We start from the raw sequence: 17643 nt of genomic DNA, 5'->3' as shown, positions 1-17643 counted from the left end.
GGATAATCTAAAAAATATAAAGCGCACCTTAAAGGGTATCCACACGAAGGAGAACTCCGCGGACGGAGGTCGTGACGTCAACAACCCGGGAAACTCCGTCCCCGGCTCCGCCGCGTGCACCGGCGGAGCTCTCATGCTAAGAGTACGAAGCCTCCGCGCCTCCGCCACGGAGGAGAACGGTGGCGCGAGGCGTCAAAAAGGGATGGCGTATGTCTCACGTGATGCGAGCTCCGCGGAGGAAAGGGGCGGGTTTCTCCTTCGTGTGGATACCCCATTAAAGGGACACTGACACCCCAAAATTGTTTTTGCTTTACTTTTTGCCATGCGATTTAATATGGTGTCAGAAACCTCTCCAATCAGTATTTTCTACCGCGTCACGTATATTTTAATTAAAGTTAAAGAACGCGACTGCTGGAAACCGAAATCGAAACTGGACTGGGGAGGAAGAGGAAACGTAGAGAAGGAGAGGGTTGCCGGAAGTGACGTGGCTACACCTGCCTCTCATATCTTGTAATATCTCATGAGTGGAATTAAGCTTTTTAGCAGGTTCTCTCTGGCAACATTATTTCGCAAGCTTAATAAGCTACCGTTTACGTTACCTACTGCCAGACTCCTAGGCTGGCCCCCTCCCCCCCCCCCCCCCCCCCCCCCCCCGGCCTGAACCATCCTTTTCCTCAGAAGTCTGAAGTTAGGTCCGAATCAGACTCTAATTTATTACCAAATAAATCCAATTCCATGTCATCATCTTCACGATGTTTTGAGCCTTTAATATATATCCCTCAATTGGGTCTAGTGCGGTATCACACTCAGTATCTTGTGCATTTGATAAAGCTTTAAGCTCGTCATCTGTAGTTAACTTTACAGTGCTAGGCTATATCGCAGGTATGTCTCCAGAAGAGCCTTATATCTCTGTAGGTAAATTCTGCACTAGCTGGTATTTTTTACTTCTGTTTGTTATCTTGCCAGTTATTTCTAGAAAATGATTGCACCAACTTTTTAAATCTTTGTCATTGCTCCGGGTGTTATTCTAACATAACTCCTTTAGAGGTTGAAACTATAACTACCCCTAAACCTCCAGACATTTTTTTCTAAATCACCAACCGCTGAATAAACCTTGCGCCCGGGTCTAGATATTTTCTGCACTTCTTCTATGACTGGTTTGCCTCTATAGTATTTCAAATCGATCTTCAACATAATAATCTCAGCACGCTGTTACCGCGCTTTCTTTTTTCCTTTTTTCTTTCCTTCGTTTTTCCGGCCGTGCAAAGCAGACGAAAAACCCGCACCTCGCACGAAAATCGCAAAAGTGAGGAACTTCGTGTTCGACCTTTCAGCGTTTCTCAAACTCTTGCTAAATCTTGTTCGTGAGACAATCGTTGTGCGTTCGGGCAGGAGAAGAGGCGACGAATCGGCGACGTCTTCCTGGGAATCAGCTTGGATGTCGGGCGTGTTGTACGTAATAAACCCTAATTGTTTCGATATGCAAAGGATTTCTCTTATGAAGCTAGACAGATTCGCTGGTACCGCCAACAACTGTTCTGAAGTAGAGGTCTCACGCTCGTCGTTCGCCGCCACCACTCAAAGCCAATTCACACGACAGACCGAATCGCGATTTTCGCCTGCTGACCGCGTACCACGTGACCGACACATCACCCATTCCTGTGATCCACGCCTCGTCCCGACACCTCCTAGACAGCAAAGCCTGCGCGTCACGTGACATCACGTCACGTCCGGGAGTCCGGCATGGGCGCTGATTGGATGCGAGTGCCGCATCAGCGTTCACGTGGGGCTCGTTTCTTATCATAGTCCCACGCGGACGCTGACGCGGCACTCGCATCCAATCAGGTCCGGTGCGGGACTCCCGAATGGGACGTCATGTGACGTAACGCGCAGGCTTTAAAGCTGTCTAGGAGGTGTTGCTCCACCGTTGACGCGGGAGCTCATAAAGTTGAACGCCTTTTAAACTCCCGAACATTTGGCGGAGATTGAATTGAAAAGCGTTTAGTTTGACAACGGTACAACGTTCACCTTTGTTTGTTTTTTCTGATTTCCTTTGTCGCCCGATTCCTAGTTACACGAGTGAAAGAAATGGCGGAAGCTTTTTTCGGCTCACGCGACGCAAGTTCCGGTACTCCTCCGGGTCCGTGTGAAGAATCTCCCGTCAAAACTCGTCTAGCACGCCGCGATAATTCTTGCACGTCCAATCAGGTTTTTACCGACCAAGAGATTTCTCCTATCTACGGTGTGCTTGAGTGCTATGCACGAGCACGGAGTGCATGAAAGCATCTCCAAACGTCCCTCCGTGGGCCCAGAAATTCCTCGCTTCTACACGCCCAACCCCTCCCCAGCAGAACCATGCCTGTGCCACTCTCATGCCTTGGATTAGTAAAGCTATATGGCACTTCGCGCGAAGCCAATCACGGTGTTTTGTTTCGACCTGCCTGTAACAACGGCATATGATTCTTTATCACGGTGGCAAACGTCGATTTCTCTCTTGGACAAACGCGCCAAGGTGCGTTGTTGGAGTTTCGCGGCAATGTGGGGTGGCGAACAGAACAGATTCGGTCCGTCCTCGCTGGCGTCTGCTCGTCATATCCTTCGTGTGGATGCGCTTGGGAGACGGACGAACCGCGGACATGTCGTCACGTGATCAATCCTCCGTGAATTGGTCCGTTGTGTAAATCGGCCTTTAGTTGCCGCTTTGTTCAGTCGTCCAGCCTTCAACGCCATGTTGAGAATTACGCAAGTAATGCACAAAGTGCTTCCGCTTCTCTGAGCAACTTTTTTTTTAATCAACAAATTTCCAGTTCTTTTGAAACTACAAAAAATGGACGTCCGATTTCTTTATTTTTTTTATTATTGAGTGTGTGCATTTAATGACCCACGGCTTTCATTATATTCGGTGTGTTCGCCTAAATCATAAACAGCCGCACGTGACCCCGGAGAATGGAGTGAGCGAGATCTACACTTGCCAGTTTTCGATCCGCGGTTTTCTGGCGGAAAGGAAACGGATTTCGAGCTGCAAATTGTGTTCTGGGAAGTTGTGCTCTCATATTGCATGCTCAAAGAAAAACTTGGCGAGCATAAATACTCTCTCAGTGTTCCTTTAATGCCCTACTTTTATGCTTTTATTTCGTTAGTGCGATAACTATGAAATGGCGATCTGATTGATGATGCATATTCAATTGTGACCCCAGAGGGTCGTCTAGGATAACATTTTTTAATTATTGTATAGCAAAGTAAAGCTCACTCTTAGATACCTAAGTGCGCGGCTAGACTTGAAAATCATTTCCCTAATGTGGTTGTTTTTTTTTTGTCGCTGCTGAGGTGAAGTCTTAAATACTTTTCTAATGTGAAGTGACCAATGCTAATGCTACTAGGTTACAGGAGGTGGCACTGCTCTGAACGTTTTTAACTTGAATTTTTTCATGTTGATGCTCATCTGTCACTCATGAAACTACTGTTCGGTAATGTTTGGTCGTTTTGAAGCGCAACTTGATCATCTGGGCTTGCGATCGATATTTAACTGACGCAGTCATCTGCAGAAAAACGCACAGGGATGATTTTATATTTGCTAAGTCATTCATATGTTAAAATGATAATAGGCCTAAACGATTCACTACTGGACTATACTACGTTTAAGGTAACTTAGAAGGCATCTTGTTGTTAATGAAAGTGTAGTAGGAGCAATTCTCGAGGAACTTCGTGATTTCATTATTTATGGATGGATAAATTATAATAAGTGTTAGTTTTTCAATGAGGCACTGATAAGGAACTCTATCAATCGCTTTCATGAAGGCGAAAAACATGATGTCAATTTGAACAGTTTGATATCATTTTGCAAGTTTGCAGCTACTAATTTATAAATGTATTCAACAATTGTGCGCTTTTGTTATCTCCAATTTTTAAAACGTGATCATTAACTAAAGCAAGCGGGTGTCTATCGCTCGTTTAGGATTTATAATTATCCTAAACTTTACAGGGTTGATAGGAAGAATATTTTTAGGTCCTCAAAAAATTTCGCTCTTGTTTGCGCAATTGCTATTTCCTATTCCTTTGAGTAATTTCAGTATTTTCCCAAAGGCGCATAATGCTTGGTGTATATGATTGCATGTAAGATTTAAACCAATAAGTATTGATAATGTTTAAATGAAATGCCGGTGAAAAAACTAGATATTTCGATTTTTATTTGATAGAAATTTTAGTGGTGCATGTTAATATGTAAACTTTGAAGGCATAGCTTCGTTCTTGACAAAAATGAAGAGATCCTGCCTCACACTGCCAACGACAGGCACAGACGCAGACCAAAGTGTACTGTTTTGTGTGGTGCTCCTATTTCAAGCGATGTATTTAGACATGACAGTATCAGTTTTGCAAATTAACAAAATTTCTGAAGAGTTTAAAACTAGTACTTTCATCTAAAAAAAAGTAGATCAAGTGCATAGTCTTCTTTAGACACAGAGTAGTAGCTCAAAAATAGCAATGTAACACAATTATGCATTTGTTTTCAAATGAATCGATCAAGATCGAGGAGGCCGGGAGAAACGCTGTAGGATAGCTTGACGGGTCGTTGGTTTCGTCAAGTTGCTTTCTCAAATGGTGGGAAAGAATGAGCGAGATGCAAATAAACGTTTTGAAATGTACACAATCAAAGTTTTAGAGCGCCTTGATTTTAACCTCATGGGTCAGCGTTAAACAGTAATAGTCTTTTTTCAATAGCTTTATTAGTTTCTGGTCTTCACACTCGAAAGATTGTTTTGTCTCAATGTAAACAGGATCTACTTTATTCATTCGAAACTACATACATACTAAGAGGCCCTATTCCCGAAAGTCAGGAATGACCAACTAGGCTGTCACTTTATTTTACTCAGTTTTAGTCTCCAAAGATACAACTCTTTTGCAGTTGTTATTTTTACTGAAGTGTTCGGCAAGAAAATACCAAGACTGGAAACTCCTATGGTTGTAACCTAGTTTTGTTAACATAAACAGATTCTACCCAATATTATAGAAAATTGCGAACATCAAATTGCAATACTCAGATGCGGAGGAAGTCTAAAATTAAGTAAAATAAATAGGGCTACGTATTATATTTCAAATGTGTGAATAAGAGGATTAATTTCTATCAGAAAAGAAGTTACGGGCGTATCACTTTCCCGATAACTAACAATAGGTGATATTTTGGCGATTATCTCATAATAATGCATATATAGATACAATTAATTACTTCGGAAAACATTATCTTGAACTAAATTGTATGCAAAGTAATTTTACTCGTATAATGAAACAACAGTGCGCAACACCCAAAAAATAATACACAGGTGGGATGAGGGACCGCCTATAGATTCTTTCACGGGAACAATTTCTGTGTCCCTCAACAGAACCAAAGCACTTGCCAGTCTAAAACAGGGCAGCAGGATTTTATTTTTTTAAAAACTGAAGTACGCCGGAAAACATTCAGGTGCAACTGAACGTTAAACTACGACATGGCTTGGAGTTTGTGCTGCCTGTTCAGAAACTCGAGAAAGAAAACGGACAAAAACTCATGGCGCAAATTTGTACTACTACAGGTGCTAGGAGTTGTAATAGTAGTACAGGTACAATAAAAGCCAAGCAGTAATGGCAGAAGAAAGAATATTTTCGCAAAATATGTGAAGAGCGCGCTGGCGGTTTTCTATGCATATTGTGAAGCTATCTTCATTTTGTGAGCAAAGCCAGCAAAATAAAAGCTCTGGCTACCAAATCGAGACTACCGTTTTGCCTACAAATGCCAAGTTTAAGTCGGTATAGGGAGTGAAAAATAAAATCAAGATGATTTAATCCTAATTTACAGCAAACCTTTTCTAATTATTTAGATAATTCCTTTGTAGAAAAATAGCCTTGAAAATATACATTTATTTACCGTTTGAACAAATTTTGATTCTTTTACGTGCATAAATTTGTTCTAGCCATCAAAATAAGTTTTGAGATTCAGCTTCAAACAAGTAAAAAGTAGTGCTCTTCTTGGCAAAGAGCAGCGTTGACATTATTTTCTCAAATATACTTTGTTCGTCAGTTACGGGAGCACTATTGTAAGCAAAACAGGACGGGAGAGAAAAACAATAGTGTACGTGCATACACACGCACACGCACACACATGAAGGAACGAAGAGAGATTTTCAAAAATACAGACACAGACAGAGAGACCGATGCGTCTAATGTTAATCTGGCATCGGCAGTATAGCCCGCTTGACGCCCCTGATCTTGCCGCTAGCTTTTACGAGATCGTAAAAACCGCATTTAGCGCTTTGAGTTGTGCTCGAACTCAAAAGCCAGTATTCTATGTTGGTTAATAATTTTGCTGCTCCTCCCTCTTGATGCAGCCTAGAGAACGTTCATATTTTGTTTATGGCAGACCACAGAAGCGTAAGCAATGGCCAGATAATACTTCGGCTGAATGCTTTCACAACAATTAATTAAAAAAAAAACGGTCGCAATTGTTTCCATGGGTATTTTCTGTATTTAAATTCAAAAGTTGCTTAGGTATTGATTTTCCGATGTTTTCAAGCAAATAGACTTATTTCACTGACTAACACATTTAGCTGATCCTGATCTAGAAAGCGTCTGGGGATTGTTAAGTCGCAAAAAAAAAATTATGTTATTTCAAATTTTATTTAAACCCTGATAAACAATGAAAGGTTAATAATTGCCTTAAAACGTACCTCCATTTACCGCGACTTTCTTTTTGTACACTGCTGCCTGAGACCGGCGCATTAAAAACAAATCCTTTTGACAGGTTAGAAAGACATTTAATACAGAAGAAGTATTTTGAAATAAAAAAAATTAGGTAAATTTGAATGAAATTATTTCCCTGGTTTAAACCAAATCCATTTGGTTTAAGTCCAATAAATTTGGCTTATATACTTTTATCATATACTTTTTCTACAGTGATGCACTTCGTGATACATAGCTTGCTTCAATCACGCAAAACATAGTCGCTGCGCTTTATGTCCTCTCATTGTGAGGAACTAGACTCTAGGTGCCGTGGCCTCTGCTTAGATTTTTACATCTAGTCACTGGTATAAGCCGTACACTTGAAGCACCCGCACGGGGCGTTTCGAGCGTTGTCTCCCCCTGAGAACCGGGCTTTTGGAAGCTACTCATCTCGATATCACCGGGGTGTACGGAACTTTTTGTCCGCATTTCTAATTTTAAATCTTGACTTTGCAACAATGCCAATGACAATCGCGCGTTTCCTTGTCAGCATCGTGCGTGAAACATTGATGTAAACTGTTTATCATAGCTAATCGTATGGTATATGATAAGCTTCTTTTTTTATTTGCAAATTTATTGCTCGCTAACTGTGAGGTTATTTTTTACTCAAGATTTTGTGCTGTTTTCTCGAACTCAAAGTGGGCAATGCTAGGTTATATTTTATTAATTTCGTTGAGTAGCAAAAGATATAAAGAAAAAAAAAAACACCCGTCGAAGCAGCCTCATGGTTAAGGCACATTTCAATATAATAAATATAAGCACATGCTATCCAGGACTCTAAAGCCTCGTTTTCAGTAACGTGTCGCTTCACAGCCAGATTTCAAAACTTTTCCCAAGCATCTCGGAAGAGATGACTAGAGAGCTTATCACAAACATTTGTAGGCTCTCTCGCTGCTACGTTTCATCCTTCGAAGACAGCGGTCCAAAGCTGTTCATAGCAAGCGCGGTGCAGGTGAAGCTTCGACAGGCCCTTTTTCATCAATCCCCAGATATTTTCTACGATCAAGTTCGAGGACTTCGCGGGCTATTGAAGGTGTGCAATACACAAGTCCTCCATCTTTTTTTTACGTATATCAATGTAAATCATATAAAAAAAAGTTTATTTGACATCACCAAGCACAAAGTAGAAAGTAAAAATTGATGTCTGGAGCACAGACAAAAGGCCACAAGACTGCGGTTTGACTGGAATATTGAAGCTGGACTGGACGTCTGCACCGTGCAGCTGTCTTGCTGCAAGACAAAATAAGTAGAGGAAGGGCCCGTTCAAAATAATCGGAAGCTTGACGTTACTTAATATCTCTCCGAAATTCTTTTTTTTTTTTTTTTTGAAGTCAGCCTTACATTAATTTTGGTCATGGGGCCGAGACCCTGGCTGCTTATGGCACCACAGACGTTGATAGAAGAACGCCCGCTCCGTTCAACTTCCTGCCTGTATCTGGCGCCACAGCTGTAATTTTATAGACACAATTTAGTTAGTAGTTATTGTGACTTATCCCATATCTAAAAGAAGCCGTGAAAAAACCTTTGCGTTTGTAGTTATGGAACCACGTGTTTTAGATGTTTTCATAATTTGGATATGTCGGCCGATTTTACCTATTTTTGTTGGCCGTATAAAGTGCCTTAAAAGCGTTAGTTTAAGTGCTGGAAAAACGCGTCAATATTCAACTTTTTTTTTTGGAACGCCTTAAAATACTGCCACTATCTTATATCTTCCTAAAATGAGTTGATTTGGTTTTCGAATATACTTAGCAGGTTTCTTATTAAACAATATGCTTATTCTCACTACTTAAAAAGTTAATAACTGAACTTTATCTAATGATTTAGCTAATTAGTTTGTTTCTTGAAATTGTGGCGTCCGTTGTCGCTGGCAGGTTGTCTCCGTAGATATATAATCTTTTTTTTAGCCACCCTATTTTTAGGGATTTTTGATAGATTTCGCTAAAACACCCGTATACGCAGCATACGCTCAGATACAGTGATTATTAGATGCTCATTACTGATGCGCATAAAGCGATAGTGCGTGTACATAACAGTTTGAGTAAGTAAATTACTCTCCAAGCTGTTTTTTTTTCTTTTTTATATATTGAACATGCGTATAATCTAAAGCTACTATTTATGTGAATTATTTCGAAATATCTCAAAATACTCGTTTGGAACCAGCTCAAAGGCAAAGCTTTTCACAGGACATCAATTAGAAAATACCTATAACCAAGTTTTTCTGATTTCAATTTTTTCATTTAATTTACCAAGCCATCAGAGGCGAGAGAAGATTCGAAGACCCTGGATATCTGTAAAACTAGTTGTTGCCCAGATTACAACAAACAGTTTCATGAAACGACAAAAGGAGCTCCGGATGGAATGCCGTGTGGATCGCATCAGGTGGGCTGTTTTTTCTTCTCACTATTCCTTGAACAGACGCACAATTCCCTTCAAAGTATACACGAACTCTCAAGATAAGTTCCAAAGGTGGGTAAATAGTACTCCAGAAAAAGAAAAAAAGATACATACTAAAATACACGTTCAATAAAGTTGCGCGCTGCCTGCAGTAGTCAAACTGAATTAGAATCATAATTTATTGTGTGAACTAAAGTTTTAGACAAACTAACAATTTATGAAAAACCTGATGCAAGATAATCGAAGTTGAGTAATACCGGACAATATAACACAGCCACTGAAAACCCCAACATTGATGCTTAGTATTTTGTCGAACGCTTCTTGATGGCGTAATCGGCAATGCCAATAATCGCCTGCTGCGTGCTGCCATCTTCGCCAAATGTGCCGTTCAAGGCAATTTGAGGGTGCACAGTCTTCTCCGGAACATCAACGCACCGCATACATTCACAGTCCAGTGACTAAGCAGTTTTCGAACAGGTAATAAGCTGGAAAAGTGCAGAGGCAAAAATAAAATGTTTAGTACGCGGACGCGGTCGTCAAACATTCGTGGCCTCGTCCCGAGGCGTGCTTCTCCTCGCTTTTATTTTTATTTTTTGTGATGACGTAGATCTTTAAAATATCTAGAGCTTCCGCATAGATCATGTCTGCAACAATTGTTAGTGCAGTCATCAAATATTTACAGCGATGGCAACCACACGACGCTGTCGATTTTGAGATAAGAAATTACAAATTTAGATCCCGGAAGCGATTGCAAAACGTTGCTAAAAAAAACTATATATATTGCGGGGCCGTCCGCTTGCGGAAAATGGATACATGGTACGCAAAGAGAAAGAGGCACGCGGTAGGTGGGCGAGCGTCTACGCCATCTATGAGTAACAAGAAAGTTTAACAACAGATCACAGCTTACAAACTTTTACTGGCTCAAAAAAAAATTATAAATACAGGGTGTCACAAAAAAAATACCGGCCCAAAAGTAGCGGCAGAGGTCACAAACAGATGCCAAAGTTTCAGCCCGATCCGATACCTTATTCAAAAGGTATAAGGGATTTTTTTTTTTTTATTTCAATGAGAGAATGGAGCCCATTTTTGCCCGTTTTCGGTTTCTGTTGCCCATAGAGCCCCATGTACTCGAAAACTCCGTTGGCCGCTATTTTTCCTTTAAAATTTTCAGAAAATCACATAACTTTTGAATAAGATACCGGATCGGGCTGAAATTTTGGCATCTGGTTGTGACCTCTAGCGCTACCTTTGGGTGGAGAATGAGCGTTCGGCGACGCCTAGATTATTTTTGCGGTAAACAAAACTATCTCTTTTTTTTTTTTTTGTGACACCCTGTAGAGTAAAGCGCTTTGGCAAGGAGGGTACCATTCTGCCATCAATTTCGTTGGCACACGATGGAGCTTTAAATTCTTGTTTCTAGAAATTGTTTTTTTTTTTTTTCTTCTAAATCTGCACCTACGCAGCTTTGAATTTTGAGGATGATATCTAGAGATCATTTCAAAGCAATTGCAAGTGTACACAAAACATTCGGTGCCAATAGCTTTTTCAAAAAAGCCCACTGTAGACGAGTCACCTTGAAGCCGAACATGAGCGAGCCTCAAAAATGTGTAGGAAAGAGATTCAGGATAACAGGATAATTGCGATTCAGGATAACAGATTCAGGATAACAGGATAATTACGTTGCGTGTATGTTTATACGGCAGGAAGTTTGACGGCCACGATGAGCACCGGGGCAGACTTGCTAGAAACAGAGTCTTAGCTGAAACTGGGGAACGAAAGCATTGCCAAATCCAGCGCGCGACCTGAGCGGGACACAAGCCACGTCTCGAGCCGCTCGCGCGCACCACCCTTCGCACTGCTCTTTTTCACCAAGTTTCAGCTGAGATACTGTCTCTAGCAAGCCGGCTTTGGTGTCTCCGTTGTAAATAAGAAACTTAGCTGGTGCAGTGGCACTGCTAGACTGTGGTATAGCCTCCTCTATACTCACGAAACTTGGCAGTTAAACGATGGAGCCATAGTGTGCCCGGTCGCAGATTTGGAGCACGAGAATTTGGTAGCACAGAGCATCAAAGAGCCATTTCTCGGGGAAGTTGGACGTCAGCGCACAGCTTTTGCAGCTACTAGGACCCGAAACACACTTCATCACTCAGAAGAAGTATGTTTCAGCGGCTCACCGCAAAGGGGGGGGGGGGGGGGGGCGCCTGTCACGTGGCTCTCCACTCATCCGTCGGCTGCCGCTTCACCTTTTCCATTTCGGCAGCCGCTTCTCGTGGTGATCTGCCAGGCTTTGTCAGTATATAGGAGGCTATGACTGCGGTCTTTAGCATGCATCACGCAGCGGCAACCGTCATACTGAACGGCCCGCTGGTACGATGCAGATTCGGATCATAACAGGCAGGGGTCGGGATTGAACACCTAATTCCTGGGCTCTGGAGCACGAACTTTCGTTAAACGCGTCCCGATCTGCAGGGCGTTGACACCCTCGACCATCAGTCCCCCGGAAAAAACGACAAATACATCGAGGCAAATGCAGAGACTGCGTGGGAGAGGATCACACTATACAGTGGCGGTAAAGGCGGTTTAGAAAGGCTAGAAAGTGTTAATTGTAGAAAATAGAGAGTGATGTAAATGGATAAAGAAATTGAACGGATAGTTATTAAAAGGAAGGCGCCTACACAATCGAAACAAGCAACCAATGTTATAAACAAATGCTTTATTATAAGGAATACACCTCACACGACTCATTTCCGTTACTCCACCCGCAAACGGGGACGAATTCTTTCATAGAATGATTGATACCCCAGGCTCAAAAGGGCTCATGCACACCGCTCTCCGCGCCGTCAAGTCGTGGAACGAACCCGCCGAAAAGAATCCTGTGCGCCTTGTCTCCAAGATCATGTTTGAAAGCTCTGCACTTTTTTATTCATTCAATCTGCCCCGTCGTTTTCTCTTTACGGTTAAAGGGGTAGGGAAACGAAATTCCTGCTCTCATTTTCTAGATTGAATGTATTGCATGTTGCACCCTAACCTCAAAAAACACCAGTTTTCCGTTGAAAGGCACAAGAAAACTAATTTTAAAGCTATATAAAAGATCTTTCAATGCGCACCTGGTGGGTGCATGCGGAGCCTATTTGGGAGATAATCTAGCAAGGCTGGGGAACTTGCTACGTAGTCGTGACGCCGCAGATCCCTTCGGAGCAGCGCCGCCCTTTGGAATTTCAACATGTTCCTTCTTAGCTTTCCTCCTAGCACACCTCACAAATCGCGCATTGAACTAAACAGCCCAAGAATACGGAAAGGAAGGACTCCCCTGTGATCGAGCCCACGTCGTATAGCACGAGCCCGCCTCGATGGGCCCCACGGTCTCCCCACCGCAAGACCGCAACGCCAAACCACCAGCTCACCGCAAACACATGCTTCCCAAGCCTTTCCCTCTCGCCCGTACGCTCTCGCCACCGCCATCTCAAGTGTCTCCCCTCCGCATTCCCAGACAGCTCTCCCTCGCCTTCTCCGCTGTGTTCTCGTGCCGTTCCCACCGCTTATTTCGCTTTGTGTGACAGACCGCCTTCGCCTCTAGCCCTCTTAACATGTAATCCTTTAAACGCTTCAATAAAGTCCCTAATTATCACTTCTACGCCCTGCCTCAGCCCTGCCATGCCTCACATATGGCGCAGTCGACTTCAAGAACTTTAGACTAGCTTTCGAGTCTTTCTAAAAGTCTTTCTCGCCCTTGAAACCTTGCCGACTCGCCCACTCGCCTCAACCAGCCAACGCCCTGTTCGCCTCTTCGCCTCTTCTCCCGTCCGTCATGCCGCTCATCAACTGGGAGGAAGCCACTGCAGCAGAGCTCTCCGGCTTCACGGCGGATCTCATCCGTGAAGAACTTGGTCGACGCCAATAAGACAATACTGGCAACAAAGAGGAAATTATTCAGCGTCTTCTAAACAACATCGCCGAAACAAAGTCACTACCCGAAGCCAACGCCCATGGAGTTCTTCCGTCCGACTCCACTTCAGCGGGGCAGCCAGGCGCATCAACCATGCCTACCTTTACAGCCGATCCCCTCCTCAATATGCAGTTGTTGACTGCATACCTACAACAGAGCCTCCAGATCCCGGCAAGATCCGTGAACGTAACAACCCTTCCGGATTTGTCTTCTACGATCCCTAAGTTCAGCGGAGACGGGGGAATTTCCGCTCGCCGATGGCTGAAAGACCTCGAGCGCACCCAACAACTTGCTTCGTGGGAGCCCTCAACCCTGCTAGCCATCGCGCTGGGGAAACTCCGAGGACCAGCCCCCGATGGGAAAGTCACAACCGGGAAGCAATTCAAGACCTGGCCCGAATGGAAAGAAGCCTTCCAGGCACAATTCGGCGAACAGCTTTCCCTCATTCAGTGGCAGACACAAGTGGCCGCTCGACAGCAAGCACAGGGTGAGAGCCTCGTCAATTACACGCTCGCCAAGCTCAAGATCATCGCGAGGTGTCCCGTCACCCCAACCAACCTACAGCGACTCGAGTACGTGATTCAGGGTCTCCACGATAGGCAAGTCGCCACCGCCATCGCGGTGCAGCGTCCAAGTACCGTGTCACTCTTCATGACCATCGTCACGGATCTTGACCGCACCCTGGATCACAATCGAAGCCCTACGACGCCCCTTGCACCCAGAGCGTCCGCCGCTCCAAAACTGTCCTGGCCTCGACCACGCCCATCACCGCCTTTCGCCGCCGCGCCCGCGCCTCTAGTAAGCCCCGGCACTACTACATCGCCAGTCCCGCAGCCCCAGCGACCGCAACGAATCTCAACACTTCATGCAGTTGAGCAACAAAATGCTCGATACCGGGACATTGAAGCGAGAAATGGAGCCCCAGCCTTTCGCTCAGGACAGGACTTGGCAACAGCCATTTGTTACAACTGCCAAAACCCTGGCCATCTCGCCAACAAATGCCCCCTGCGTCGATAATCACAAACCCCAAATCAAGTCACCCCAAGCACACAGCCTAACGCCAAAGCCTTCAGCATCTATGCTCCTGAAGAACTCCCCGGCTCTAAATTCGCATGCATGATCGTCCCCGTCACAGTCGCTGGCGTGGGCCCGGTTGATGCATTTCCCGACAGCGGCTCGAAGATGAGCATAATTTTTTTACATCTCGTCAGACATCTGAACTTGCTCCCTTAGAATAAACCCCCACTCGTGGTGGTTGGAGGAAGTTCTGTGACCCCGATCGGCTTCGTTTGCATTCGCATCTCCGTCGGAGCCATATCCGGACTGTTGGAAGCAGCAGTTTTACCCCAAAACGCCTTGCCATTGATCTTAGGGGAGGACTGGTTCTGTGCGTCACAAGTGGAGCTGCTCGTCCGTCCTCCACTTCCATTGCAGCTTCACCACCCAGGCAACAACATCATCATCGACTGCCAGGAAAATCTTTGGCCGCGAATGGCCAACGCAGTCTTACTCGAGAACTCCGCCCTGAGTAAGTCTCGCATGCCCTGTGCTCCTGACGGACTGCAGAATTTTTCAATCTTCCCATAAGAACAGCGAGCATGGTCACCGCTAGGAATAACTGCAATGCACATAGCGCCTTGCCAAGAACCACAAATCAGTGCGATTCTGCCCCAGCCGGCGGTAATCGGCGCACAACTAATCTCCGATGAAAGATCTCAAGTTGAAGTCATTCTCGAACGACACGCACCACCCTTTACCACCAGTGATCATGACTTCGGGCCATATGAAAAGGTGGAGCATACCATTGATCTTGTGCAAGGTGCACAGCCCTACAACCGTCAGCCGGACCTTACAGAATCTAATCTCACGGTGCAGCACCGGCCCGGACGTCAGAACGTGGTAGCAGACATGCTATCTCGCCTTTCTTGTGCTACGGTCACACCTACCACTGCGCTTGTTGACATGCAAAGAGAAGACAGTGACTGCTCCGTTATTCGCGAAACAACTCACCTCGAGCGGTGATGCTAACGGCGAGTACCTCATGCTAGACGACGTCCTCTACCGCCGCCTTTCCGCTGACCTCAGCGTCATCGTAGGGCCGGTCAAAATGCGTCAACACGTCTTGGAACTTTGTCATGATGGCAGCGGACACATGGACCTCACTAGAACCCTCGCCAAGGTCAAGTGCCGCTACTGGTGGCCACGCATGTCAGCGACCGTCTCGCACACGTCGAGTCATGCCTCACCTGCCAGCTGAACAACAGGCCTACAACGAAATCGCTCGGACTCATGGGCTCCATGCCAACCACCGAACAGCCTTTCAGCATAATCGCAATGAATCACGTCTCCATGTGCTCAGCCGACAGTTCCAAGTACATTCTGAATGTTATCGACTTCGCTACTCGGTACATCGTCCCTGCCGCAGTAGCAACCACGTCGGCATCGGAAGTCATACGCCACCTCCACGAAGTATTCGATGTGTATGGCGCCCCTGACCACTGCCAGACTGACCACGGACGTGCATTTGAGTCCAGGCAGTTCCTGCGCTTCATGACCCATCATGGAGTCACCCTGCACTATTCAGTGGCTTACAGAGCAGCCAGCAACGGCCTCTTTGAAAGGAACAACGCAACCCTCGTCGTAGTGCTAAGAAAGCTTTGTGGTGCTCAGCCGGAAACACGGAAAAGGCAGCTTACGCAGGCTACCTTCACAGTGAACACTGCATTCAACGCCTCGTTGCAGTTTTCGCCCTTCGAGCTTCTCTACGGCTATACGCCCAAGCTCCCCCGCCAACGACATTGCACTGTGAACACAACCAGCCTTGAGGATCGTCTCCTGAACCTCTGCGCGACTAGGTCGCAGGCTTCCGCCAACGCGGAGAGTGCAAGAGATGGTCGTCGTCAGCGGTACGACCGCGCACATCGCGAGCAACAACACTTTCATCCCGGACAGCTTGTTTGGTTACGCCATCAAGAGCCTGTCGGAACCACCTGCGAAAAGATGGCACCCCGTTTTAAAGGGCTCTACCAGATTCTGGAACTGAAGACGCCGACAACGTATCTTCTACAGCGTGTCTCGTACAGCAACGACGGCGTGTCATCAAGCCGTTTCATCACCCGTACGTCGACGAAACCCTGCTCGAGCCCTCAGGAGAATCTCCGCCCGACAGCCAAGACGTACTCCTCAAACGGGACAGTCAAATGGTTTCCCCCGCGCATCCCGAAGATATGCAAAATGACTCCCACCTAACAAGCCCCGACTCCATTGACCCAGTCGCGGAAGATCAAACGCCTCTAGCGCGCTCAAAGCGTGCTCGAAGGCCTCCTTCCTGGCTTCGAGACTTTTTGAGTGACTAATGCTCTCCCAAGTGGACTTGGACAGCTTTGGCAGGGGTGGGATGTGAGCGAGCCCACGTAGACCGACACGCGCAGCGGCTCTGTTTACCAACACGGCCGGAAGGCCGCGCATGCGCGGTAGCTATGTGGGCAAAAGCGACTCGGCCCTCCGTGTTTTCGCCATTGCGTTGTGTGGCGTGCGCTCGCTGTTGACGTTGTAGGGACGCTTCTAGCTTTATTTGTGCGTCGTATTTCCTGGCAACGCATGTCGCATGCTCTGTCCGACTATTTGAGCTCGCTACCCGAGCCTGAACGGCGGCATATCGAAACAAACTATGCATGGACGGCGCTGCCTACGAGGATCCGTACGTCGTAAACAAGGCCTGCTGGACTTCCGACGTGAAGTTACTGCCACCGAAGTCGATGGCTCATGTCGTCATTTATTTAGTTTTTTCGCCAAGCCAGTTCACGGCCGACACGGAGCAGGCATACAAGTATCTCGAGGCCTACGATTACTTCGAGTCGGTTTCCGCACTGCCGGCGGGATCAGCAGACCGTGGGTCTGCGGAAGTGTATTTATTAATTAAATAAATACACACAGCGTCTTCGAGTCAAGGTATGCTATTTTTCCTAGTCTCATGACCACAAGGCATGACAAGCAGGAACGCTTTGTCCGTTCTGCAGTCTGGGCGGTAACACGTTACAAGTAACGGCGTTACCAGGAACGCGTTACTTTTTTCAATAACGTAGTAACCTACTCGTTACTTTTTCGACACAGTAACGGGTAACGTACTTACGTTACCATTTCAAGTAACATAGTTAGGTTATTCGTTACTACAATTACACTTCAAGTTTTTTCTGTGTTTGAGGCGTCAAGCCATGTTTTTCTTTGCGTTTTTTCTCGTCAGTATTTAAGTGAAACCGCAAAAAGAGATAAAGTAAATATGTTCTGTTTCTGCATAAACATAATATTTCTTGATATATGAGCTTAAGCATACCTGTATCGTCAAAATCATAAAACGTGTTAAATCATAACTTAAAAAAAGTAACGCAGTAGTAACGTGCCTTACATTTTATCGGTAGCGGTAACGCGTTCCTTTTATCTTTAGGCAACGTAGCTCAGTAACGCGTACCTTTGATTTGCAAGTAACGAGTAACGTACTTCGTTACTTTTTTTTTTTTTTTGGCGACGCCTACAACACTGGCGTTCTGTCGCCG

At 45.3% G+C, this 17643-nt stretch overlaps 1 pseudogene; it reads left to right on the top strand.

Moving 5' to 3' along the window:
• The window catches only part of LOC115326975, a 67891-nt pseudogene that overhangs the window by 37502 nt on the left and 12746 nt on the right, over positions 1-17643 (top strand).

Source organism: Ixodes scapularis, unplaced genomic scaffold (genome assembly GCF_016920785.2).
Source record: "Ixodes scapularis isolate PalLabHiFi unplaced genomic scaffold, ASM1692078v2 PGA_scaffold2__306_contigs__length_199485367, whole genome shotgun sequence".
In the NCBI taxonomy this organism is placed as follows: domain Eukaryota; kingdom Metazoa; phylum Arthropoda; class Arachnida; order Ixodida; family Ixodidae; genus Ixodes; species Ixodes scapularis.
This window is presented reverse-complemented; position numbering and strand designations above follow the sequence as displayed.